A 26,994-nucleotide genomic window follows, 5' to 3' on the forward strand; every position below is an offset into this window, starting at 1 on the left:
TGCTGTACATAACTGAGTTTAATGGATGAAAATTTATTACAAATATTTTATGGAGATATGCCAATTTAATTCAATAAGCCTCAGGATACAAAACTATCACGACACCTGTTCCTAACCACAAAGGCGGCCAGTGAATTTAGGATGCAGCTTCTGTTTCTTAACTAGTAAAACCTTTGCATTAGGTAACACTACCATATCAACAGTATTAAAAATGAAGACTTATAAAAGAGGGAAGAATCCCTCTAAGCACTCGTATTTTCTCCAGCCAGACATAAGTAGAATTGCAAGCTATTTCTCCTTAGGATTTCAGCACTCTGAGTAAAGCAATCAGTTAATATCAAAAAAAAATGCCATCAAAGGGAATTCTTTATATATAAAGGATATTCTTTATATGCAATAGGGTTTTTTTCCTGGCATTCTTCTGCAGTTTTTAAAGATTTCTGTTGAAACTGTATTATTTAGGGAAGATCTCTGCTTGTCATCAAAATGATGAAAGACATCAATTCTATTTGAAATGTTAGTAGTACATAGCATCACAAAGTTTGAAAACTCCTGTCTCATTGGCATTGTTGTGATTCATAGATTTATTTATTTTTTTAAAAAAAAAAAACCTTTGTTGAAGTAACATAGCTTTTTAAAACCACATTGGAACATCCTGATTATTAATTACTTTGATAGTTCTCATCTTAAATGGTTCACAAGAGAAATTACTGTCAGCTGTTGCCTGATTTAAATAAGAGTTCTGGAATGTATGTAAATCTAAAACCATGATTGGCAGCTTATGTTGAAAGATTGAAAGCATTAGTGAAGGATATCATGGTAATAAGATATTCTGAATATGGGATAGACTTTATTTTTGCTAATATGAATCTTGGGGGAAAGGGTGGGATGGGAGATGGAACCAAAGGAAATAAGTTTAAAAAAAAGTAGAAACTAGAACTGCAGTAAGGAAAAACTATGTCATATATGAAAAATGATTTAAAGATAGCTTAATTTTCTAACAGAAATAATGAAAAGTGTGTATAAGGAAAGTGAATGTTGAAAATGCTTAAGATTTAAGGGCAAAAAAAGAAAGAAATATAGCTAAGTCTACCTTATATAGATTTCATTCATTGACATCACAGCTATTTTGAGCCTTGTAAACCATCCTTCCATTAGATCCATTCACTAAATTGCATGTTGCCTTTTCTTCTTAAAAATTCTATTTCTGTCCTTTTGAGGTGCCCATCAGCTTGTACTCGAGCTTCATAGTCTTGGGACTAGTATTATCTAACATTTTTATTAATGATTTGGATTATGGGATTTGACAGATTGTTTATCAAATCTGCAAATAACATGAACTGGGAGATTTGGCCAACTGACAAGATTATACAATGAGATTGAAGTGTAATCTGGACAGGTTGGAAGATTAAAGGAATATCCTTCAACAGAGAGAAATGTAAAAAAAAAAACCAATGTAGGACCATACCAAAGGCAGAATCGTGGCATGGAAACGTTACGTCTGTGAAGTACTTGGGCAAGGTTATTGACAACAAACTGAACATGACTCAGCAGAGTGAGACAGATAATGTAAAAAAGATTAATCAGTTCTGGGCTATATCAGACGAAGCACTGAATCAAAGATACTTTAAATCATTCTATTTAGTACTAGTAAAAACTACACCTGGAATAGTGTATATGATTACAGCCATCACATTTCCAACAGAATATTAATAAATTAGAGTCAAAGGAGGGCCACAGAGATGATACAGGGGCTTGAGAACATGCCTAATGAGGATTGGCTGAGGAATCTTTTCAAATCTTTTCAATTTGAAAAACAAAATGCACAGTGGGGAAATGTGATAGTCAAGATCACATACCAAAAAAAAGCTATTGGGAAAATAATCAAGAATTACTTTTCATGGTCACAGAAAGTAGGATCTCTCTCCCACATCACCTTTCAGAATGATTTTTTCCTCAGAAATGTGAACTGGAAGCATAACTTCTTCTGCCAGATAATGGAGGCCATGGCATATTATTTACATAATTAGATTAAGTGAGTCTATGCTCAGTTACAAGCCATCTAGGTAAAACTACAGTGTGGTACATTGTATTAGTGGTGTAAATATTTTACAAAATTATTGGTGCAACATTATTACCATAGTTTTATTAGTACTTTATTTTTGACAAGAACTCTACCACAGCCCAAAGAATGCTTCCCTGCACCCCTGTAATTCTGAATATGTGATATCTAGTCATATCTTCTTGGAAGCCTCTCAGTGCCTTTTATCCATGTGAAACATATTTTGAAATATATGATTCTTGCATAGGATTGTTACTTCTCTTTTTTTAACATAAAGATAGGAACTATTTTTCAGATCTATCCAAACACTTTTATATACAGTATGTGTGAACAAATTACAGGTTTGTAAAAAAAAACCACAAGTCTAATCAAATTATGCATGATTAAATATTAAACATTGACTTAATTAAACAGAATATTTGGTCTGATTCAGATAAAGTCACAACTCACAAAAACCAATAATGTAAAGGTTTCTAAATACATAATCTTACTACTAAGTTTTAGATGCTTGTGTATTTTTTGTCACCCCAATGTGAATATCCAGTCTGAATAAACTGACTATGACAACTAAGCTATTCCATCTCCAACCCCCTATTTTAAGTCAACATTGCACTTCCCAGTGAGTAATCACAATGCTTGAAAAATTGGCTTGGCACTCAAATGGAAGCATGTGACTACTTAATACTGTAGATTTACAAACTGAGGCATGAAAGCCTGAGTCAAATTGGTTGGTATTAACTGTTAGAAATTCAAATTCCTCCGTGGGAGGGAGGAAAGCTGTGTGATACAATGCAAGAAACTGCTGCTTCCAAATTCCCATTCTGCTATTTTCTGAAACAGTTTATGTTATATTTTACACAATTTAGACTCTTAATTAGGCAGCCATTGGAGTTCCAATGGATGTTTTCTAAAGACAAAGCATTGTGCCTTACCCAGCTGGTATCAAAAGAAAGCAGCAAAAGACAAAACTCATACAGTAAATAAATAAATCTTTTGGAAAGCAAAGTTGGAGAGTTTCTGAGAGTGCGAGTGTCTAAGAGACTCCACTACCAACTCCATCATAGATTGAGTAGTTCAGGGGGGATGCACAATAGAGACAACAGTACTAATAAAGGAGAGCATTTATAGCTCAGGGTTGTCAGGAGGGATCCTTGGTACTCTCTGAGCTTGTTTGTTTTCTTGCAGACATTTCATTACCCAAACTATGTATCATCATCACTCCTCACCAGCACTGTTGATGTTACCTAGTTTGGGTAATGAAATATCTGAAAGAAAACAAACAAGCTCAGAGAGCACCAAGGACCCCTCAGAAACAACAGTAACAAGTACACGAGCAACAAACCGAACAAACCCAATTTCAGCCACAGGGTTCTCATATCTGGTTTCTGCAGCAAACTGCAAGTAGAACTTCCTGGCTAATAACTGCCATCCTACCCCCTACCCCCCAGTTACCTTTGTAACTGGTGCTAGACTTGAAACCCAACTGGGCATATTTCAGAAACGAACACATACCCCTTTGGGCCTACCTGGGTCTTGGTTACCCAAGGCAAGTTGGCTGCTCACCAAAATGGAATTATGTTAGGAGATGGCCTTATTACATTAAAAACCAAGAAACTCCAGTTGCCTTTTGAAAAGCACCTTTTAGGACAACCATGACTTGGATGATTGTGAATCTCAATAGACTTTTCTACTCTAGTGCTGCACAAATGCATACCGCACCTTCAAAGCTTAAAGATATATTTTATATACTACATATTCCTATGGAAACCAATGGAGTGAGAAGAACCACATGGTTATTTAATTAGCAGCTTCAACACTCTGCTTATTAATTTGTCAGCCATTGGTTCTCCTGCAGTTAATTTTCCTAGCCTTCCAGGTGGTTAACTGTGATTCCCACACCTCAGTGACTTTATAGTCATTTTCTTCTTTACAAGTTTAAAGTTTGTATAGTTTAAAAGTCAAATATGTTGTGTTACAAATTTACTACCTTTTCCTTGATCTAGAATTATCATCTTTGCTTTCTTGGAAAAAGTTGTATGTCTTAATACCTGCACAAATACTATTTTTCAATACAATATAGATGATGTTATGTACTGGGTAATGAAATGCTGCAAGCAAGCACTCAAGCTCCGAGAACTATTTTTGCAGGGTGAAAATTATCTTGTCCTTTCTCTGCCTCTTCCCTCTCTCCTGTAAAATACAGGACCTTTTTAGAAGAAATGATTTCCACCTTCACTAAACCTAAGTTTCGTTAACTAAATACCTCTAATACCATTTTCTTGAGCACAGGTTCTCCTCAGGGCTGCGTCTTAAGTCCACTGCTGTTCACCCTGTTGACTCATGACTGTTGTGCCAGGTTTGCCACCAACCATATTGTGAAGTTTGCAGATAACACAACAGTAGTGGGCCTTATTCGGGATAACAAGGTGGAACCTTACTTCACGGAGATTGAGGGATTGGTGAACTGGTGTAAGGAAAACAGCCTAGTTTTAAACACTGGAAAAACCAAAGACATCATTGTTGATTTAAGAAAAGGCAGGCACAGCCACACTTCTCTGTGCATTAATGATTCACCTCTGGAGATGGTTACCAGCGTCAAATTCCTGGGTGTGCAGCTAACGAGTAGACTGACTTAGTCGCTCAACAGTGACAAACTGGTGAAGCGGGCACAGCAGAACCTGCATTTTCTGCGTCGCATAAGAAAAGCACATCTTCCTTCCCCTGTCCTGACCAATTTCTACAGGGGGACGATCAAAAGCATCCTGTCATACAGCATCACAGTCTGGTTTGGAAGCATCACTGCTTCAGACAGGAAGGCGGTGCAGAGAGTGGTGAAAATGGCCGAAAAGATCATTAGCAGTTCTCTCCCTCCCATCCAGGACATAGCACAGAAGTGTTGCTTGAGCAGGGTCCATAAGATTATCTGGGACACTATACATCCTCTTCATGACCTGTTTTCCTTGTTAGCTTCTGGGAGGAGGCTTCGTGGTATCCATAGCAGAACATCCAGATTCAGCCACAGTTTCATTCCATACAGCATTAACCTTGTGAACACTCAAGCTTCCTCCTTCTGTTATATATTCAAGATGGACAGTATGTAATATTTATTTGCTACGTATATGTAGGGATGTGGGTCTATGCATATGTTGTTCATAGTATGTTTAGGTGTGCGTCATGTATGTGTTTCACTTTGAGAGCGGGCAACTAAATTTCATTTTGGATGTGTGCCGTTGTGCCCACAGTAAAAAAAAATGACAATAAAGGTTATTTTATCTTATCTTATCTAAATAATCCTAACTATGTCTAGCCCTATCCTTAGGCAGTATGAGGTAGTGGCCTAATCCAGTTGATGCTTTGGGACTGTAAATAGTAATTAAAGAGTCATAGCTAGACCCATCATAGTCATCATAAGATAACCTGTTGCTCTAAAAGCTGGTGAAGGCTGTTGCATCCTGCTGGCTACCAATCTGGCTCACTTTTTTATGTGTTCTTGGTCTTCTCTGAGCTCGTTTACTTGCCTGCAGATATTTCATTACCAAATGGGTAAAATCTTCAGTGTGAATGTGGGGTTTACTGCCAATTTATATGCAATAGCTTAACCTACCAATTTTGGTCGAGGTATTGTATCCTCTATGGTAGTTCCTTAATTAGATATTGTTTTCTGCCTATTTGTCTGGTGCGGATCCCTGTTTATCTCATTATGAGATGTTGTAGAGGAAGTGTTGCAATCCTTTTGTTTCATTTCTACAGGTTTGTTGTCTCTTTGGATGATGTGTAAATATGGTTTATCTCTGTTTCTATTAGTGGCTCATTTGTCTGAATGCCAAGCTTCCAAGAATTCTATAGCATTTTTGCATTTGGCTTGGTCTAAGATGCTGATAACCTGGCTGAAACGGTGGTTGATTCTGTCATGTGTGGTGATATTAAGGAGTTTTTGTAATGTCCCGATTGCTAGTTGGTTTTTGTGAATGGCGCTCTGCCCTTCTTATTCCCTGCCCTAGATGGTGGCTGTTCCAGTTTTTGCATTAAATGTTGTACATGACTGTTTTTTAGTTCTTGGGTTACTCGGTCTTTGGGTTTGCTTAAGATGTTTTGGAGGGCTTTTGTTGGCTTGAGTTCTACAGTGATACTGGCAAATTGTAGCAGCCTATTGGATGTTTCAATTTTTCTTTTTTGCAAGGGAGTTTTATCCTTTTCATGAGTTGTACTGGTTGTGCTGCAGTGTGTGGACAAAGTTGCATGGGTATCCATTTTGTTTTATAAACGGTCTGTTTCCTCTTTCTAGCATTCCAGGTTGCTGCAGTGTGTTTGTGCTCATCTGAATAATGTCCTGACACAGCTTCTGTTGTGGAACGTTAGATTGCTACTTTGTTAGTGAAACACTTGATTATTGTGGGTCACTTTCCAATAGGATTCTAGTTTACCGGCATTTCCTCTGTTGATGAGAATATCCAGAAGGGGAAGCATGTTTTCTTCTTTCTTTGTGAATTTTATTCTTCCAAAGAAGTTGATTGTTTTATTGTGTTTCTCTAGTTGTCCTTTTTATTATGAAAAAGGTATTCTTCTACATATCAGATCCTTACAAAGAAGTCTTTATAAAGGTCTTCTTTATACAGAAAATAGTTGAGAAAATTTTTATCCTTTACTACAGACAGCAAAATTTCTTCATCTCTTCCAAATTTTAGTACTAGAAAAGGCTTCAGATACTTAACATCAATCTATTCTTTTGTAACTTCTAATAAGAATCACTGATATTGTTGCTATAGCATTGGTATATGTGTGAATGCACAGAATTACAATTTTTCATTAAGAATATTAATACTTTTTCTCTGTGTTTAAAAAAGCTTATAACCCAAAACTTGTGATATTTCAATTATGTGACTGGGAGTAGGAAGAAAAGTTCCACTCAACTTTTGAAATGAATGAAAAGAGCTACTTTGTTCAATATTCATCCCCAACACAAAAGTACATTTAGTTCTAAATAGTTTGCATTCAGATCAGTTTCATTAAAGTTGCTAGATCTTTTAGTTCTAGCAACTTGTTTTTGTGAATTTCTAAAGTCTGTGGGTGTGAAGGGACCATCGCTCAATTTTAAAGCCCAAACTTGGTAGGCAAAAAGACTTTATTTCTAAGCTCAGTTAAGAATCTCCAATGAAAACTATCTGTGAAAGATGAAAATGCTGGAAAATATCTCTGTTTTCTACCATAGACCTGTGATGTGTAAATTTTCAGGAATCAAGAGCTAGATTTTGACCTTCTTGGCTATGCTAGGGCGTCATCTTCAAAGGCAAGGAGAATCAAGTCAAAAAGTGTTCAGGCTAGAACACTTAAATTTAATTAGTTAAATCCAATTATAATTTCATAGTAACTCTTGGAATGGCTCTGGGGATGCACCCATGATTCTTTGCATTATATGTGGTCTACAAACTTCAGGTTTTGCATTCTTGCCCTACTATACTTGTGCATTTAGTCTTTCTTGCCTAAATGTAGAACCTTACTTTTTTCACCATTGAATTTCATTTTATTAGATAGCGCCCAATGTTCAAGTCTGTCAAGAGCCTCCTGTATCTTAAGCCTATCTTCTGGAGTGTTGGCTATTCCTGCCAGCTTGGTGTCGTCTGCAAATTTGATGAGTTCCCCATCTATCCCCTCATCCAAATTGTTGATGAAGATGTTGAAGAGCACTGGGCCAAGAACAGAGCCCTGGAGCATCCCACTACACACTTCTCTCCATGTAGATGCAGTTCCATTGAGGACCACACGCTGAGTACGGCGGGTCAGCCAGCTACGAATCCATCTGGTGGTGATGCCTTACTGAAATCCAAGTAAATTATATCCACAGCATTCTTCTGGTCCACTCATTTTGTCACCTGGTCAAAGAATGCAATAAGATTTGTCTGGCATGATCTGTTTTTGATAAACCCATGTTGGCTTTTGGTAATGACTTTGTTTGCCTCTAGGTGTTTGCTGATTCATTGCTTTCCAAGATTTTCTCAGGTATTGAGGTTAGGCTGATAGGTCTGTAGTTTCCTGGTTCCACTTTTTTTCCTTTTTTGAAATAGTGAGAGATACTATAATGCAGCTTTCATTGTTTTTTATACTAATGTTTTATAAGATATATAGGAGATTGCATGCAGGCTGAATGGTGAAAATGGTCCATCTGTCTCAAAAAGCAAATGGGTAATTCAGTTAGTATTAATCTACCATAATGTTCCAGTTTGCAGATTTTGGTGTTCTACTTTACTGCCATTTATCTCTTCATTTCCACACAGCATTCTGGCCATCAGTGGAGATGGCACGCTGGCTAAGGAATTCTGAGAGTTGAAGTCTACAAGTCATAAAAGGGCCAAGTTTGAAGACCCATGAGCTAGACAGATAGGTACCATATTGGCAGCTTCTATATTAATGTGTCAGTGGTTGCTGTAACTTGGGAAAATTGGTGAAGCTGCTGCAAACTCTTGGAGATTTGCCATGAACAGGATTTCCAAACAAAATGTGTGGCAAAGTGAGAATATGTCCTCTTCTTTGTCCTCATGTCCTCTGTTCGTGGGCATAGCCTTAAAATCAAATGATGTCCAGCTTTAGTAGTATCTCTTCCTGAGCAGCTTTTCTCTGCAATCAGTGCTTTCCTAAAAAGTGCTAACAACAAATTAACAAGTTCAATTCTGTGTTCTTAATTAACTGATCAGGCCTCTCCAGCTCCCCTTGAAATTTACAAGACCTGAATCAGTTACACTCTGAAGATTTTGTGGACTAAAGTTTGCATTGAAAAACCAGTCTTCCCGATGATGGGAAAAGTAATTTCATACAAATGTAGACACTAACTGTATTTTGTTTTCAGTTTTTCACTGTAATTTTTGTCATAAATTAAACAGTTAATCTTTCTTTCCCCTCTTCTCATATTACTTCCTTTCCAATAGTCTTACGTACTCGTCCATCAAATATATGGTAATGCTAGCCATAAATGGCATGGAAATACCGGTAGTCCTTTTTTTTAGCGACATTTGGAACCAACAATTGTAGGTGAAGTGGCTGCTAAGTGAAACCAGAACTGTGCTAAAGATCTTATTTTAGTTTTCCTTTGGTAAGCAGGAGGTGAAAGAAGAATGCAAAAAGCTTTTCTTCCTGCCCAATTCTATGCATTCTACTTGGATTTGAGGAAATGCCTCCTTATAAAGGGAAATCCCCCTTCATAGGGATAATTGAAGCCAAGACATTAATGAGCAGCCAGTGTGAGATAACTGGAGAAGGGGATCCAGGCCAAGAGGAAAAGGGATCTCCGGTGGGATGTGTGGAAATGGTAGAGCCACAGAGATAAAAAGTAACCTATCTGGATTTTCAATGGAGCTAATAAGAAAAGGGGAATCCAGCTGAGCCAAGAACAGGAGAAAATAAAACTTTCACCAGATCTTTATAAGGCAGAGGTCCCCAACTTTTTGGGCACCAGGGACCGGTTCCATGGGGAGAGTTTTTACCATGGTTTTGTGTGCTGCCTGCATCCCGCGGATGAGGCTTTGCTTGTTTCTGTGGACCGGTTGCTGGCATGCCGTGGTGGGTACTGGTCCACGGACCAGGGGTTGGGGACCCCTATTGTAAGGCATCTAAGGCAGTGAGAAAAGAGAGGAGTATAGCAAATATGTCTGTACTTCTAAGCTACACCTCCTCTAATTAAAGACCTTTCCTGGCTGTTGGGAAAGAAAGAAGCTGTATTTTCTAGACAAGCTTCTCAGGACTGAAGGGGATTCATTTCCACTGGGTTCAGTAGCTACTTTTGGATAACATTATACTCATATATTAAAGTATCTCCGTAACTCTATCTAGTAGGTCTGTACAATTATGGTCTAATGCAAGCAACAGAAATCTATTCTGAATTATTCTTCTGATTGCAAGTAATGAAGTCATTTTTTTCATAAATGAAGTGTATCTTGTGATTTTATTAGATCTAGGAGAGGGGGGACAGAGGACCTTGTAGAGCAGCAGTTGCTTAAAGCAGGGGTCCCCAACCTTGGAAACTTTAAGACCTGTGGACTTCAACTCCCAGAAATCCCCAGCCAGCATAGTTGGCTGGGGAATTCTGGGAGTTAAAGTCTACAGGTTTTAAAATTGCCAAGGTTGGGGACTCCTGGCTTAAAGGGTTATACTGTAACTGGGAAAAGAAGGAAAAAATAATCTACATCTGGAAGGTTCTCTGGGGACAATGATTTACTGAGGGGGGGGAAACAGGCTTACCCAAAAGAATTACTTCAGTGAATGACCCAGAATAATAATGCAAACTCATGTCCCGCTTTTGCATATACTGAAATTAACCCAAGCAATTTGTGGGCCTTCCTCTTAGATACACACAGAGATACATTTGGCAGCTGCTCTTACAAGGGATATAATATTTGGGCATCCTTCTTACATAGTTTCTCATTCAGTAGCTTTTTCTCCCCTTCGCTCACTCTGCTTTCCTAGAGAACAAAGAATCAGTGTGGATTTTCTTTGCCTGACTTTTTTTCCCCGTTTTCATAAGCAGCTTGAAATATGTCACAGTCTGAGGATTAGACTTAAGAGTCAAAGAGGAGCTTTCTATGCAACTGTTTCCAAAGCAAAGGAACCCTGTGTTATGGCTGGACAGTACAGAGTATTTGCTGTAGCCTAGCAGATGTTTGCAACTCTTTTTATCCTTTTAGGAGACCTCTTTAGACTGTTGAGAGAGAAAAATAGATACTAAATGCAAAAATGTGTGTGTGTGTGTGTGTGTGTGTGTGTGTGTGTGTGTATTTGTTTTCTGAGGTTTTCGCGGGTGTTTGTATGTAGGTCTTTGGTTATTCAGGTTTTCTCCCGCATAAAATTGGAAGTGTCTTGGCGATGTTTCGACGAAGTCCCATTCGTCATCTTCAGGCTGGTGCTTTCGGCTTCGTGCTTCTAGGAGCACTCCTAGAAGCGCAAAGCCGAAAGACACTTCCAATTTTACGCGGGAGAAAACCCGAATAACCAAAGACCTACACACACACACACACACATACACATACATATATACACATATACATATACATATACACATACACATATATAATTGTAGGGAATTTATACACTATTCAGAATTGTGTGTGTTTGGAGCAGTGTGGAAATCCTGTAAATAAACAAGTAAATCTTTAGACTTACTATGTGTGTTCTAAAATTGACAGTAGCAAATTTGTACTGTAAAGGGAAAGAAAACTTCAGCTGAATTACTGCTTCAAACTTTAAAATACAGCAGGGTAGTATGGAATAGACAAAAAGAACAGCTTTAAAGCTTGATTTAGATGCTTTTTCTAGACCAGAAAGGCAGTTTGTAATGATTAAGTACTATGCTTTTACTCTATAGTCAGGGGTCTTCAAGCTTGGTCCTTTTATGACTTATGGACTTCAACACCCAGAATTCCTCAGCCAGCGTGCCTGGCTGAGGAATTCTGGGAGTTGAAGTCCATAAGTCATAAAAGGGCCAAGTTTGAAGACCCCTGCTATAAGTTTACAGTGAGTATGAATATTATTTGCCACTGCCCCCATGCACACACTTTTTCCTTGTATTTCATTTGGGTGATGTGCATGTGTGTTATTTGTTCCCTTGGACAACTGATGCACTCTTACATAATATGTGTTCTTTTTACAGATATTTTTACTGCATTTTTAATCTTCTAAATGTGTCTAGTCATTTTGGACCTAAGCAGCCTAGAAGTTTGAGGGAATAAATAAACAAATTTCTTTCCCGTATACAACTGAGTCTTCAGTCTATTACTGCTGATCCAGTAACTAGTTAGAAGCCATTTCATTTAAAGAATAGAGTAAAAAAACATTTCCAGCAAATATAATGACTAGCTATTACAAGGTAAGCACTCAATGCATAGTAAGCAGCAAGGCAGCATTTTTACAGCTTCAGCTAGCTCTGTGTATTGGAACTGACCTATTATTTTTTAGCTATTCAGGAATGATTTGAAAAAGCTGACCTAGCAAGCTTTATGACTTTGTAGGAGAAGCAAGCTAAAGGGATTCTGTCTACTTTGCTTTTGGGTGAAAGCTTTAAGAAAAGTATCCATCCTCAGTATGTATAGATTTTCATTTTATTATGGTAAATGGTGACCTAAATTACATTTTCTTTGAGAAATCTGCCATGCACCTGTTTCAGCAGCCAAGCTACTCAATTCTATTTCATTCAACTTAACCTCAGGACAATTTTTCTTTTACTCTAAATGTGGGTCAGTTCAATTTCTTTTTTCTTCTTCTTCTTTTTAAACTTAACCTATTTGACAAATGTCCCTGTAGAATTTGAAATGCACTTCATTTTGGAGTTTGAATTTTATATGGATAAAAGCTTCAGAAATCATGGAATGTATTGGTGAGGTTTGCTTTTCTATTTTCAGCCATCACCTTAAGAACAATAATAGCTTTCTCTCAAATGTCTTTTATAGATCTTTTAAATATGCTATTGTGATAATGTTTCATTCTTCAAAGTAATGTCCCAACTTGGGGTCTTGCACATATGTTGTACTCCAGTCTACATAATAATCAACATGGCAGATACCCTTACTTGCAGGGATTGTGGGAAATATCCCAAATATCTAGAAGTTCAGAATAGAAAGGCAATATAAATTATCTTGTATGTGGGTGACACAGTCATATTTTAAAGACATTTGCTCAAAGCTTTGAATCATTATACCAAAACAATTTTATATGATGGTGCAGTGGTTAGAATGCAATATTGTAGGCAAATTTTGTCCACAGCTTGGAGTTTGATCTTGATGGGGCTCAAGGTTGACTCAGCCTTCCATCCTTCCAAGATCAGTAAAATGAGGACCGAGATTGTTGGGGGCAATAGGCTGATTCTGTAAACCACTTAGGAAACAGTATATAAGTCTAGGTGCTATTGCTATTTTTGCAGAGAATCCAGAAATTGTCATATATGATTTGTCTATCTGCTAAAATGTTTACAAAATCAGGGATGAAAGCAGGTTACAGGTATGTCTGTATAATTCCTCTAATTAAAAAAAAGTTGTTTAAAATTTATAAACTGCCTTTTATAAAGTTCTTAAGGCTCTGGTTTGTTAATATGTTAAAAGCTTTTTTTCTCTGATTTGTTTGGTTTGTGTTTGTGTGTGTGTGTGTGTGTTTCTGTACATACATACTTATATAGCATTAAATGGTTTTAGTGTAACTACATTGTAAATATCATTGTATTGTAATAGTTTTATGCATTTCAAAGACAGGACAGGGCCTTCCACAATAAATTATAATTAAATTCTACAGATTCAACAGAAATCCCTAAGGTTTTTTTCAGTCCAATAGTATGTCTATCTAGGCCTGCTTTCCCAATTCAGTCAACATGCTATAATCCATGGAAAGAATATTTATTTATTCTGTTAACATACTACATGTCTTCTAAGGAACTTGAGCTGATATACAATTTTTTTTTTCTATACTTCCCTTTAATTTCACAGCTAATGTGAGGTAAGAATGAAAGATAATAGCTGACTCAAGATGATTCTGTGAAGTTTCCTGAATCATGGATATTTGTTCTCCAGGCCTAGGCTGACTTTATGATTGCTGCATCAGTCAATCCATCCATTTATTATGGTCAAAGATCAGAGTAAGAAAGATGTGATGCAAAAAAATTAAAATACAAAAAAATATAAAATACAGAAATAAAAATAAATATTGCATAAAAATCAAAAATCTAAATAGTCTAAATATTAAAAGAAAATGGGGATTAAAAATACAATCTAGGTCTATAATAATACAAAACCCTCTATAATAATGGTCCAGGCATTCATTAAAGTTAATGAGCAAAACATTGTACCTTATTAGTAAATTTTCATTGACTTTATTGTGTCTCAATAAACTAACTTCACTACCTATAGTCTGTTGTAGAAACTCGATTATCAGTGATGCCTGTGAAGTGGGAGACAGGTAAAAAAGGCAAGATGCAGCATTTCAATGCAAGATCAGTTGTTTTTGTTCATGTGGCAACACCACATACAGATAGAACAGGAGCTTCTATTGTGACACCTCACTCACTATCTTGCCTTTTCTTCATCTCTTCTCCACTATATGTCACTATACATTACAGTTCTATATTATGGATAGCATGCTTATGGATAACATAACACTGAGAGAATTTGAATCTGAAAATTCATACTTATATATTTGGGGTCTTATCTGCTGAAATACAGAAGAAGGTATATTTCTAATAGAACATTGTATGTTTATGAGGCTCTTCAGCACAATCAGAGACCATAATATTTCTGAATGATGGGGCTTCAGCTCCTATTGGGTCCAGTTAACATGGTAAAGGCAATACTGTCTTAACTGATTCTGGTTCTACTTCAGTGGTTCTCAACCGGTGGGTCGGGACCCCATTTGGGGTTGAACGACCATTTCATGGGGGTCGCCAAACAAGGCTGTCCGCCATTTTTTTCCCCTTTTCTTTGGCCATGCCCCTGGTACCCGATGATGTATAAGTGGTTGGGGGTCACCACAACATGGGGAGCTGTATTATGGGGTCGCGGCATTAGAAAGGTTGAGAACCACTGTTCTACTTTATGATTAAAGGAGATAAAAACACGAGTGGATATGTGGAAATAATTTGTAATTTTCAGATTCTTCAATTTAAAAAGACATGAAATATCCCTGCCATATACAAACAGAAATATATTGTACCATGAAGTTTGATTTTATATTATCCTTTGTATGCTCTAATATTCATAGTTACAATCTTACAGCACATCCTCATAATTAGAGGTGCTAGTCAGTAAGGTCAAGAGTTTCATCCGTATGATTTATTTCAAAGATAATTAATAGTGAACAGGGAAGGTAACAGGAATATGTCAGTGGAGTTCAACAATAGAGAGGAGACTAAATAGAAAAAGGCTATATATTCTGAGTAAGGGACTGTCAGATCTATGACGTACAAAGGGTAACTGTTGATTGTAAAGAGGGCCCTGAAGTTGCTGATTTCCCATTATTATGTGATTGAGTGATTGCTGCCTGCCATGTAAGAGGAGGCTGTATATGAAAAAGAAACTACTTTGATGTTGAATTTATTAACTGCAGCAAGGTTACTAGTAGGTCTATATTGGAAGAAAGATTCTTTGCCTACTTTAGAAGAATGGATATTTAAAGTATCTAGTTTTGCAGAAATGGCAAAAATTTCTGCTTATTTAAAGGATCATACACAAGAAAGATATATTACTGTATGGGGAAGGTGGATAGATTATATTCAGAAAAAATATGGAATTAAAAAGTTTTATTTATTTTATGAATGAATATCAAATATTATAGAGAATTGTTTTATAAGTTATGGAGTTAAAGGTTAATTATGATATTTTTTTTCTTTCTCTTTTTTTTTCTTTTTTTTAATTATTATAATTTTCTTTTTCTTTTTTTTTCTTAACCCTGTATTCTGCTCTGGGAAGTGAAGGGAGGGGGGGTGGGGGTGGGAGGGAGGGTAAGGGGGGGGGGGTTCTCTATTTTAAAATTTTATTGTATTTTTATAAATGATTGTATGTTTTAAAAAAATAAAAATTTTCAGTAAGAGGAGGCTGTATAGTACAGGTTGTAGAAAGAATATAAGGCAGACATTTTTTTTCAGGGAATAAATTCAAAGAGAGGGAAAAGTAGTCTGGTGTATCTCGCTAATCCAACAAGGGAGGAAGAAGGAATAAAAACTTGTTGGCCAAATGTACTGGTTCATAAAAAATAAAAACTCCCAGAACTAGCTAGAGTCCAGGAATATGACAGAGAAAGTATCAAGATTCATCATGACTACTGATAGCTATCTCTTTCTGGTCACCTGGGGACAGGTAATATCACCAGTTGCTGCTGCAACTGTTTCACCTTGAGCTTTGAAGTTCGTGGAAAGAACCTGAACAATCTAAGACAGGGGTAGGCAACCTTGGCTCTTTTATGACTCGTGGACCAACTCCCAGAATTCCTGAGCCAGGAATTGAAGTCCACGAGTTATAAAAGAGTCCTAAAAGAGCCAAGGTTGCCTACCCCTGACCTAGGAACACCAGAAGCATTCTCTTCTTACTTATCTATGAAAGAGGAAAAAGTGAAAGAGAAATACTGCAAATGAATGACACATCATTTCTGTTGATGGTAAGATTTTATTTCTGGGAACATGGTCTGAGTTGTTTGGATCACGTACTGTTGGCACACAATGGATAGCACCCAACAAAGACTGGGATAAATGTATTTGAGCAAGATAAATTGAAATTGTATATTTATCTATATGTATTTATGACTTTCAAATTTTTATCTTAAGGGTCAGAATATGGAAAATAAACAAGATGAACTAGAACTTTAATGCAGTAAAGCAAATACAAATTAATAGATCTGAGAACTGATGAAATTATTATCATGATAGGACTACATTACTTTAAAATTTTAGGTTATTCAGAAGAATCATTTCCATACAAAATACTCATGTTCCCATCAACAGACTTCTAATGTTATACAAATATTATTTATGCTGAACACCCAAGGCAATGCTGTACTTCCTTATCTTAAACCCTGCTTAATTCCATTTATTTTCTCACCTTAACTTCCATCATATACTATTCCTATCATATTCAGAAACCAATCTTCAATTCCCTAGTCCTACAAAAATCTATATAATTCAAGGTATCTACTTTATACATGAGTTATTCATGTTTAGACAACATATCTGAAATATGCTGACCATTTTCTAAGCAGGTATTTACTTGCACTCTCAATTCATTCAGGGTTTAGTATAATTATTCTCAAACTTCATCCCTGGTTTTTGTGTTAGTATGGTTCACTGCAGCATAACAAATAATATCAGTAATCTACAAATTCCTGCATGCCTATGATGACACCCTATAGTTCTCAAATTCATTCTTCCTGACAAACATTTTTGCCCTTTATATTCAGATCCATTTTATCCTTCCCCTTTCTCTATGTTTCGCACACATGGATACTATTTTTCTTTTATTATTATTAATCATAATAGTAATGAATTAAATGTATATGCTGCCTGACTCCCAATGGCTTAGCATTTTACAATTGTTAAAAGCAGTTAAAAACAAAGAACAATCAAAACATTCAGGGGGGACATAAATCAATGGTGCAGATATTGCAACAGAGAAGACATATTTCTGGGGTCCTGACAGAAAGCACTATATAATCAATGATACCTGAAGCACACCAATCCTACCAGATTGCATCAACAAGGCAGATACGCAAGTAATCAGGCCCTATGCCATAGGGCTTTACATGTAGTGACTAGCAGGTCTGGAGGAAAACTGGCAACCAGTGCAGCTTGCAAAGCAGAGCCATTACAGGGCATACTGAGGCAGGCCCATCACTGTCCCCACAGCCGCATTCTGGACCTAATGAAGATTTCAGGTGGTCTTCAAGGGTAGCCCCATATAGAATCAAACAATTAATTGACTAGGGCATGAGTGACTGACTGAAAGTCCCCTCAGCCTAGGAAAAAGGTGCAACTGGTGCACCAGATGAAGCTGGGCAAAAACCTTCCTCACCACACCTGCCAGTTGTTCATAAAGAAGAAACTATGAGTCCAAGGAGATCCCCAAATTGCATGCCATTCTTGAACAGGGAAGTAGAACCTATCCAAGGCCTAAGCTGGAATAATCTCAGATCTGTGTAGCCCAAACACACACAGCTTAGTCTTAATAGGATGAGTTAAAGACAGTTCCACCCCATTCAAATGTGCACAGTCTCTAGGCACAGAACCCTGACAAACCTCACTTGGCCAGACTGGATTTAAAAGCCATGTTTTTATATTATCAGCATGATGACACCAAATCCCAAAACCAGTGGATAACCTCACCCAGCAGTTTCATGTAGATGTTGAAAAGGATAGAAAAGAGCAGTGTTTTTGTAAAAAAAAAAAAAGGTGCCGGAACTCACACTCATTATACAACCCGCCTTGCCTATCCTACAAAGTTCCATCCAAAAAAGGTGCCAGAACTCCGTTCTGGGCGTTCTATGACAAAAAAAGCCCTGGAAAAGAGAATAGAACTACAGAAAGAAGGGGGCTAGGGAGTAATCTTTCCCCACCAACCAACATTGATTGGAACCAGCCCCAGAGAAACGAAAAGAACCACTATAAAATGATGACCTCAATCCCCAACTCAAATGGAGCTGGCTCAAAGGGGTGTATTCCTCTTACTTTCCAAGTTTCAATCTTTCACGTGGCCTGATCATGACCAGACAAGGCAAGATAGTTTGACTCTTATTACACATTGAAATTTTAATCAACCCAAGCATTCACATATCATTTTAATTTGATAAAGAATAGATTAGGTTAAGAACCTTTGTCATATCCATGTTATATTTCAGTATACCTTGTTCATAGTAAAGGCACAATCAATTTTGACATATATTGGGGGCAATATATTATTAGTACAACTGAAGCCCAATTTTACCTCAAGTATTGCCATAATATTCTATGCAAGCCAGGATCTCTAATTAAAAGGCAGCCTTGCAATCCTATATCCTGTACCTTCATCCCATCAATTAAGAATTATAAACAAGGTTCAGGACAATGTTGTTCTTTCAAACATAATTCTAAGTCTTCAGGATTATTGATATCTTTTGCCTTTCTAGTTTCTTACAAATACTATATGGCTTTAATTGTTATATGACCCTTAGAGAATATGTACAATTGTCTCAACAGACCTGAAAATAAGCCTAAATGTTCATAGAGCTGTCTAGGCCGACAAAGCTAAAGGATACAAATTTTGATTGGAGAAAATTGCAAGGATGCTCATTTCTGTTAATCTTTGAGATCTAGAATTGCAATATCCGATATAGTCCTAAAAACAATCTCAAACTCTGAGCAAAATGTCATTGCTTACCACTGTATAGCCCCTGGCCTTTCCTACACAGTTGGATTACAATACGCCTATCAAACCAAGTCACAAGGAATCCCTTTCAAAGAAAATATCTTTATGAATTGTAATCAATCACAAGATATTTTGGGCTACAAATAATTTCATTTGCTAGCATTCCTATTTATTTATTATATGCTTAGGCTTATATACTTTACTTCATTTAGTAACATTCTGATATTTAGTAGCAATAATTAAGAGTGCAGAGATCAAGTATGTGAGACAGAAAGAAAAGAACAATATGACAAGAAGACATTTCTAACACAAGAACTTGTCCTGAATCTTGTAGATTTGCTTCTTTCTCTTTAATCAGCTTTTCTGCACTAAAGCCATGGTCCCACAATACGCTTAACTAAATCAAAGTGGTGAGGCCTAGTAAGGTATGAGAACACTAAGAAGGGATTAACTGACCCAAGTAATTCCAAGGATGCTAGGTATCCTCAAATGCTGTTGGTGAACACGGTCTCAAATGCTGTTGTTAGGATCAAATCCAGACTGAACAGATTTCCAGACTTCTCGCACATAGCCTAGATCTGTTATTGGAGTTCATTTGACCTGGAGACTCAAGGAAGCAGACCGAAGTCAGTACAGCAGAGGTGTATTCTCTTCTACAAACAATAAGGAACAAAAGAACAAAGGAAAATACATAATATGTATATATAGTATATAACAATCAAAACAAACCAATTAAAAGTTAATATATTCTATATGCTGGCTCCAGACTCCTAGCAATCTTTTCATCAAATATGATGCATTCTTAAACTTTTTATCACCTGTTTAGTCTTCTTCTGGTGCTTCCTTTCCCCACAATGATTTCCATGTCCATCTCTGCTTATAAACAAAATAGTATCTGTTGACTACAAGTTCCAAGATAGTAAGAACTTTTCTACTGTCTTGCTGGTGTTCGTTCCACTCATCCCTTGCATCATGAAAATTTATTCTTTCAAATTCATGACAGGAGGATTCTTTAATTAAGGAATAAGAAGAACAGCAAATGTGACTTCTTCCTTACTTTCATTTTCACCCTCTTGCTTTAAGGTCTACAAAGCATTGGGATTACACAGGTTTTGTAACATTAGAGACAATGTTGGAAAACTTCAGCTTTAGTGCTGGAATATTCTTCTTATATCTGGTTATCATCTATGGTCAACCCATCATCATTTCTTGACCTAAAGTAAAAATGAGGGGGAAATGGGTAATGAGAAATTTCATGATTTAGACAGGCTGAAAGCCTTCACAAGAATAGAGAAATATAACAACAAAAACAAAGCACAAATCTTCAAGCAAAGTCTACTGCAGGCCAAATGGACTTCTATTTTCTCTTGTAAAAGGAAAATTTAAGGCTGGCATCCTTATTAAAAAAAAGTCACGTTGCTACTCTTCTGCTATATTTGCAAAATAAATTCACGGTAGCTTCTCTTAAATAAAAGGCACCTTTGGAATTTCAATTTTTAAAAGGCTGCTTGGTTTTCATCTACACAGAATGTATGAATATCTATGCCTCTTTCATTCAACCTCAAAGCTATCTGAGTTATAATATCTTCTGTTGTCTTATTTTTTTAAAAAAGAAAGTATTTTCATGACAAGCATTAACTTTTGGGTTGCAATCATTTTATAGCATTGCAGCGCCAACTGATAAGATGAAATTCTATTACCCTTTCAAAACCTGTGCGGTGTCTTTCATTTTTTTTTTTTAAAAAAAAGCCCTATGCACTATAGAATAAATGCTAGCAATAATACACTTAAAATTATTGTATTTCTGAATTCCTAATATAACATTACTTTTACTTACAAGCAGCCTCTTTAATATTATATAAAATTCATATGAAAACTAGTATGACAATAAGAACATTTTTCATTTTCAATCCAACTTTAAAATTATAAAACATTATATTCCAAATGGACATGATGATAAACAATGGTCCTATTGGAATAAAAGTTTTAAGAGTGGTCATGCAACACTATAATATCAAAAAAAAGCAGATGACTGCTAAAGGTGCATAGCAGTAGGAGAAGTTCCTTATGACATGCATTGCTATAGTGGTATATTTAAGAGCAGGACTTTTGAGGGCAGGGGTCCAGATGCTTATTCAGCAGAATTAATAGGATAATCCTTGGAACAAAGTGAGGGCTGTCTTGCTAAGCTCTTTGAAGTGAAAGATACACTACCTTCTGAAGTGGGTGGGGCATATGTTCAATGAGCTATATTCAGTGGGGATAGACTTCCATAAAGGATATTATCTGAATTAGGCAACAAGTGGATCAAATGATAATTCGGCACATACCTCCTTAGCAGAGACCTATAAGATGACATGGGATACACTAACAAGAAAACATAATGAGAATTGCAAGCTAAAAGTGGCTACCTCTCCATTCTCAAGGACAGAGGGTGCCCCGAGTCTTCCCACTGTGCAATTCATTGATGGGGAAGCAATGGCCCAAGAGATGAACTGTGTTTAGAAAGCGATCAACTTTAACTGAATTCAACTCTGAAACAAAATGAAATTTGCAAGGAACATATCATTACCTCCCATGGCACCCTAAGTGTAACCACACTATTTTCCTCACATCCACAATGTCTGGACAGCAGGTGTCTCCCCCACCTTTCCTCTCTTCTATATAATACCTGCAAGCCAGACCTGCTCCTTCTACTTCCCCACAGAAACTGTCAGGATATCCGCTGTCGTCCGTAGCGCGAAGGCAAAGAAGACCGGCACACACTGACACCCAACAAGCACTTTATTATGCAAGTGAGACAAAGTCAGCACTGGGGTTAGTTTCCTCCCACCACCATATATCGGCGTGCTCCACCCTGTGGGTCCGCCCCCGGTTCCAAACCACCATCCGTTCAAAATGAATAAATGCTCCACCCTTTCCCTGTGCTTTCCCTTTCCCCGACGGAACTCCGCCCCCACTCCCCATTGTCCGTGCGCCCGATCCGCGCGTCAGTTGCCCGCCGCCAAACTTGCCCTGCCTAATGTCCTGGTTGCTAAGGGACAGCCCCCCACTCCCCTTTGCTGGGTCTGGCCGCCGGAGTGCAGTCCTCCCGCCCCCAGATGGCCCGGCCGCCGCTCTCCCTTCCGCAGACCGCAGTTGGCATTCGTGGACCTCCGGCCCTGTCGGCAACGGGCGTCCCTTGGGTTTTGCTGGCGTCTGTTGTGTAGCTTATGGAGATGTCCGCACAGTTGAAATTCGGTTGGTGCAGCCGTGGGGCGTGGCGGGGTACTGCTCAGCTGCTTCTCGAGCTGGTAGGTCGTTATCCATGCTCCCCCGTCCCTGTTCGTATGGCAAGCCTTTGGGGGCTTGACATGCGGCCCCCTCTACCACGTGTCCCCCTGGAAAGGAAAGGGAAGGGGTTGAATACACCACGTTGCATCTGTCCCGCCCTGGCTTCCCCGGGCACTTACGGTGAAACGTTCGGATTAGGTTAGGTGCGTTTATATCCTCCTCTCCCACCCAGGTTGCGTCCGACAACGGGTATCCTTTCCACCGAAGGAGGTATTGGGTCTTACCATAACGCCTACGTGAGTCTAAGACTTCCTGCACCTCATAATGAGACCCCGAGATCGGCCCTGGTGCCCCGTCAGCGTAGGGACTTTTATGTGCAGGTTTGAGCAGGCTACTATGGAACACGGGATGAACCTTGCCTAGAGAGGCGGGTAGCCGTAATTGAACCGTCACCGGGTTGACCACTTTGAGGATCTGGAAGGGGCCCACATATTTCGGGCCCAGTTTTTTGCATGACACTTGCAAGCGTAAATACTTGGTGGCTAAATATACCCAGTCTCCCACCTGGAACGGTTTGTGCTCTGCTCGTCTTTTGTCGGCTTGGAGTTTGGCAGCGGCCTCGGCCTTCCTCCGTGCTGCCTTCACCCGGTCCCACAACCCTGTGATCTGGGAGTACCATGTTTGAGGGGTCTGGCCGCTAGCTACCTCTGGTGACAGGTCGGGAATGGGGTTAAACTCCATCCCATACACTATCTTAAACGGGGTATACCCCGTACTGTTGTGGACGGTGTTATTATATGCCACTTCAGCAAACGGCAAGAGGTCCACCCAGTCCGTCTGCTGAAATGACACATAACTCCGGAGGTATCTTTCCACCATGGCATTTGCCCTTTCTGCCGCCCCGTTGGTGCTCGGGTGATACGCTGAACTCAACGCCTGCGAGGACCCTAGTGTACGAACTCCCTCCAGAACTTCGCGGTAAATTGCACCCCTCTATCCGATACAATTCTCCTGGGTATGCCATGGAGCCGGTAAATGTGTTGAATAAACAACCGTGACAACCGCCGCGCTGATGGCAGGCCCTTGCATGGGATAAAATGCGCCTGTTTGGAGAAGAGATCTATCACGGTCCATATCACGCTGTAGCCCCGGTTGTCAGGCAGTTCTACAATAAAATCCATGGCGATCTCTTCCCACGGCCGGGATGGATCAGCCACTGGTTGTAATAACCCTATGGGCTTCCCTACCTGGGGTTTGGCACTGGCGCATACGTGGCACCCTCTGACATACCGTTCCACATCTACCTTCAGTTTGGGCCACCAGAATTGTCGTCGTAACAGATGTAGGGTCTTTAAAAACCCAAAATGGCCCGCTTGTTTCACGTCATGGCATTGTCGGAGCACGGCTAGGCGTAGGCTCTCGGGCACATATATCTTATCGCCTTTCCATGCCACACCGTCCCGAGTAGTCAACCACCCTGAATGCTCATTCGCCCACGTATCCGTCAGCAGGGCAGTCCTAATGGCCTCTAGGTCACTTACCTGAGACCTGTGACTTACAGTCTTAGTGGTCTCATGCCGCGGAGGCGGCATTAGTGCCTGTATGACCTCCTCCCATTTGCTATGGTACTGCGGCATCCGCGACAATGCGTCGGCCAGAAAGTTTTTCCCTCCCGGCACATACCTCAGTGTGAACCGAAACCGGTTGAAATATTGGGCCCACCGGACATGTTTGGGGGCTAAGCGCCTCGGGGTCTGTAGCGCCTCCAAATTCTTATGGTCTGTCCACACCTCAAACGGCTGCTTGGCCCCTTCTAACAAATGCCTCCATGTTGCCAGAGCCCAGCGGATCGCGAAGGCCTCCTTCTCCCAGACGGTCCAGCTACGCTCGGCCATCGTGAATTTCCGCGAGGTATAGGCACATGGCTGCAACGCTCCTCCACTGTTCTTCTGCAACAGCACCGCCCCCACTGCCACATCGCTTGCGTCCACCTGTACCACGAATGGGGCACTCTGGTCCGGGTGGCGCAATACGGGCTCTTTGGCAAATAACGTTTTCAGTGTCTCAAATGCCTTTTGGCAACTCATAGTCCACTCTATTCGTTGGCTCGGGCGAGGTCTCGCCGCCAGGTGTCTTGTCCGCAGCAGTTCCGTGAGGGGATGCACCACGGTGGCAAATGACGGAATGAACTGGCGGTAAAAATTCGCGAAGCCGAGAAAACTTTGCAGCTGGCGTCTCGTCTGGGGCGCTTGCCATTCCTGTACTGCTTGCACCTTGCTCAGATCCATTTCCACCCCGCTCCCCGATATACGGTAGCCCAGGTAATCTAGTCGCTCCCGATGGAACTCGCACTTAGACAACTTCACATAAAGCTGTGCCTCCAGTAACTTCCGCAGCACCTGCCTCACCAGACTGACATGCTCCTCCCTTGTTGCGGTATATATTAGAATATCATCTAGGTACACGAGTACCCCGCGGTATAGGTGTTCATGCAATACCTGATTGATCAACTGCATGAACACCGCCGGGGCCCCCCGTAACCCGAACGGCATGACGCGAAACTGGAAGCTACCCAACGGACACTTAAATGCTGTTTTCCACTCGTCGCCAGCCTTAATTCGTACTCTATAGTAAGCCTCCCGTAGGTCCAATTTGGTAAATATGCGTCCCGTTCCCAAATGCGCTAACAAGTCCTTCATTAGGGGGAGGGGGTATACATGCTCGACACATACTGCGTTTAACCCTCGGAAGTCGACACATAAGCGCAACGACCCATCCTTCTTTTCCTTGAAAAGTACGGGAGCCGCTATTCGGGACCTAGCAGGCTGGATGAATCCCCGCGCCAAATTCTGGTCAATGTATCTACGGAGTTCCTGCACCTCTGGTGATGTCATAGCGTACATCCGGGGTTTCGGGAGTTTAACCCCCGGCAATAGCTCTATGGCGCAATCCGTTGACCGGTGAGGGGGCAGGTGATTACACTCCTCCTCGCTGAAGACCATTGCTAAATCCCTGTATTCCTCAGGGTACGTCACTTCCCCCCCCTCCTCCTGGAGTCGCGCCGTTACCTCCGGGGCCTCAGGAAACTGGCCTCCATTACTGCCAGTCTCTGGCATTGGGCCCCTCCCCAGACGCACCTTACGGTACCCTCCTTCCCACCAAATGGTTGGGGTCCATTTGTCCAGCCAGGACAACCCTAATATGACAGTCTCAGCCAAAATGGGCACCACAATGAACCGCAACACCTCCCAATGATCTCCTAGGTCCATGCGTACCCGTTCCGTCACGTGGGTTGCGGGGACTCCTCCCAACAGGGACCCATCCACTTGTTCGAACTGTATTGGTTGCGGCAATGGATGTATCCGGAACCCATTATCCACCGCTACCTTCCTACTCATCAGACATCGCGTGCACCCCGTATCGATCAAGGCCTGACATGCCTTCTGTACCCCTGTTACCGGACTCGTGAGGACTATAGGGAGGATGAATGGATTAATAGGGTCACTCACCATTGGATCGGCCAATTCGTCGTCAGGGCCGTCCTCCTCGTCTCCCAGCTGGTATCGTGCCATGGCCGTAGACTCCGCCATGACCGGAGACCCCTTGTTCGCCCCTGGGGTTGGCTCTTGAATAGTCGCCCTCGAACTCTCCGTAGCTTTCTTTACGGGCGTGGCTCTACCAATTGTTGCGGCCTTACGGGGGCTGGGTGCTGGGCAGTCGGCTGCTCGATGGCCCGGTTGGTCGCAGCGGAAACATCGGAAGCCGGCTTCTTTTGACGCCCCGGGTGGTTTTGGCGTTATCCGCTGTTGGTCCTGGCTTCCCTCGCGAGGCCTCTCTCCGGGACGCCGCGGTCGCGGGACGTCCCCGATCCCTCGATATACAGCCTTAAGGCCTGCCTCGAGTTCGACCACCACCCTAAACCAGTCTCTCAATCTGTTGGGCACACCCCGGTACACGCAGGCTTGCCATAGGTCATACTCTAGGCCTGCTCTGAATTGATGTACCAACATCCGCTCCGGCCATGAAGACTGCAACCGGCCGGCTAACTTCCGGAACTCCCGCACGTATTCGACGGCTGGGCGGTTCCCCTGGTGGAGCGCCAGCAGGTCTGCCTCGGCCCTCTGCGCCCGGGTAGGATCCTCAAATCTCCCATGCAGAGCGTCCAAGAACAGCCCCGCATTCCCCAACTCTCGGGCATGGTCACTGTACAGGTCGGCTGCCCATGCAGCCGCCTCTCCACGTAAGGCGGCGGTAATGGCGCCGACCATAGCCCATTGGGAGACATATAGCTGTGCAAACTGGTCCAGGTGGCTTATGGCCTGGCCCAAGAACATTGCCAGGTGGTCGGGGTTCCCATCAAAGGTGACCGGAATAGGAGGAACCCCCCATGGATAGCCTGGCCCCCACGGCCCCTGGGGTTGGCCTGGCACGAGGTTCGGATACCCGGCCGCGAAGCCCTGCTGCTCCACACCCCCTGGCCTCGCTGGACCTCTTACCACATCCTTGGGGCCACCCGGCTGAGCTGAGTGCGCCTGACCCGGCGGCCTGCTCGAAGGGAGACCCAGGGTTCCCAACCCACCCGTGGGATTAGGCAACCGCAGCCGCGGACTACTCAGGCGGAACCTAGATGAGGGGGTGCGGCCCGCAGCATCCCCTTCCGATTGCCAAATATCGGCGGCACCCCTATAACCTGCTTCGCCAAACCGATGGCGCAATATATCCATGGTCTCTTGGCCCGGGGCCGTAGAGTAGCTCCAGTCTTCATCGTCCTCCTTGGTGGCGCGTCTCTCCCTCCACCCCGAATGACTG

At 40.8% G+C, this 26,994-nt stretch overlaps 1 long non-coding RNA gene across 2 annotated transcripts in view; it reads right to left on the reverse strand.

Moving 5' to 3' along the window:
- Nucleotides 1–20,227, reverse strand: part of LOC120312734 — a 42,118-nt gene extending 21,891 nt beyond the window's left edge. For both annotated transcript variants that reach the window (XR_005557992.1, XR_005558064.1), the window contains exons 1-2: nt 19,731–20,227; nt 19,369–19,565 (exon numbers count right to left, since the gene is read on the reverse strand). This is a non-coding gene — a long non-coding RNA (uncharacterized LOC120312734). The remainder of the gene's footprint in view (nt 1–19,368; nt 19,566–19,730) is intronic.
- Between the last annotated feature and the right edge of the window lie 6,767 nt (nt 20,228–26,994).

This window comes from Crotalus tigris, unplaced genomic scaffold (assembly GCF_016545835.1).
Source record: "Crotalus tigris isolate CLP2741 ecotype Arizona unplaced genomic scaffold, ASM1654583v1 scf7180000017536.10889498, whole genome shotgun sequence".
NCBI lineage: Eukaryota > Metazoa > Chordata > Lepidosauria > Squamata > Viperidae > Crotalus > Crotalus tigris.